Raw genomic sequence first — 1,760 nt, 5'->3', positions numbered from 1 at the left:
TGTGTGTGAGGGGGGACGACCACCTGAGCTTCCACATTTAGTCCTCACTCATGGAAAACACTACATTACACTCCAAAGGCAATGGGAGGAGAAACAGAAAGAAAACATCTCGAAACATGGTCGAGTCATTTGTCATGAGTTTCATTTCCACACAAGTATATAAATAGCCGTTTGGAAAGAAATTACGATAAATGAGTGAGGGTTAGCTTTTACTATTTAGGTCGTACCAAGTATGGGGCAGAGTGGAAACACACAGCCGGCAGGGTACTGTGCACCGAAGGGCGGCCGCCAGGCAAGGTAAGGGTGGGTTTTTTCTTTCTGGCAGGCGGAGATGTCTTTAAATGAGTGGTAAGGTGCAGTAATTATGGATGTTTTTCCTCTGTGTTTTGTGCAGGAAGGCGTTGAACCTACACGCCCAAGACACTGTAATGTACTGTAATCCCTTTCAAATTCCAAGAATATCATCCGGGACCATAAAAGATAATTACACAGGAATTAATTACTGCACCGCAAATCGACAGCATGGGCCTAGACACTTAGTGTTGCTTAAAGGGCCAATACAATATTGTTTGTTCCTTTATCCTTTCTTATATAAGCGTTGAGTGGTAATTGGTGAAAGTCTTGAGTCCTGAATTTATGTTAAAATTTTTGAATGGTGAGGTTTTTTACATCACAGCCATTGACTGACAAAAATGACAAAAATGTCCAGCTTCATCTAAAGTCAGCGGCCAATGAGAGAGTAGGGTTTGCTATCGTAAATTGAATAGATAATAAAATTAAATTTGCTGCGATTGTTTTGTGGAAACGTAAATGGTGTTGCGACTGCAATTTCTTTCCCAACATGCCTATTGAGCAGTTCTCTCCTATATCAGTTCCTTTTGAAGCCATGTCAGAGTCCAGTGGAACCGACTGGGCACAGACTGGCCCAGTGAGGAGGGGCTCCAATGGGACCTAGGTGGCCGTCACTATATCCTTCCTTTCAGTCGGGGGCCATTCTGATGGGGGATGAGGGGGCAGGTAGGGGTGAGGGGGCCAGAGCAATGGGCATGGCCATGTGCCCTGGTGCTTCCTCTGCCCTAGAGATACAGAAACATCCTATAGGCATGCAATGAATACCCCAGCAGCTAAGGACCTGAACACTCTGGTCCTCATCCACTGGAAACATGGGATGAGGATCATGAAAGGGTCACAGGTTACAGGTCACAGGTCCGCAGTGTTACAGGGAGAAATGTACGATCAGGGGTTGGAAAGAGAGAAATGAATATCTTCCTACAGTCAATTTGAAGTATCAGCACACAATTGATACAAATGACAGACAATAAATATTTGAATTAAGAGCATTTAGGCTACTATTTGTGTTTTGTTGTCATGTATAGTCGTTTTCACACTACAAAGCCAACTCTTACAAAGCCAATTCTTCCTATGAGCTGAAATGTTATGGAGCTCAATACAAGAGTGAGAGCAGCTGACCAAAACCAAGTCAGGGTGGGATGCTGGGTCTGCAGCGGCCGGCACAGACACACAATCCATAATACACAGATTAAAGGATTGAGGCAGTTTTTAAACTGTCCCTTCCCATTCATCAAACAAAGCCGGGGCAGAGTGACGTGTTATTCCAGACCAGATGCAGAGATAAAGCACAGCTCTGCTCCATCGCTGAGCAAAGACCAACCCTGAGATTATATGACATACATCTATTATCACAACCACTAATAGATCCCTTACTCCGGGAGAGGGAATGAAAGACTGAGAGAGACAGA

This window comes from Micromesistius poutassou, assembly GCF_964030765.1.
Source record: "Micromesistius poutassou genome assembly, chromosome: 18".
Lineage (NCBI taxonomy): Eukaryota > Metazoa > Chordata > Actinopteri > Gadiformes > Gadidae > Micromesistius > Micromesistius poutassou.
This window is presented reverse-complemented; position numbering follows the sequence as displayed.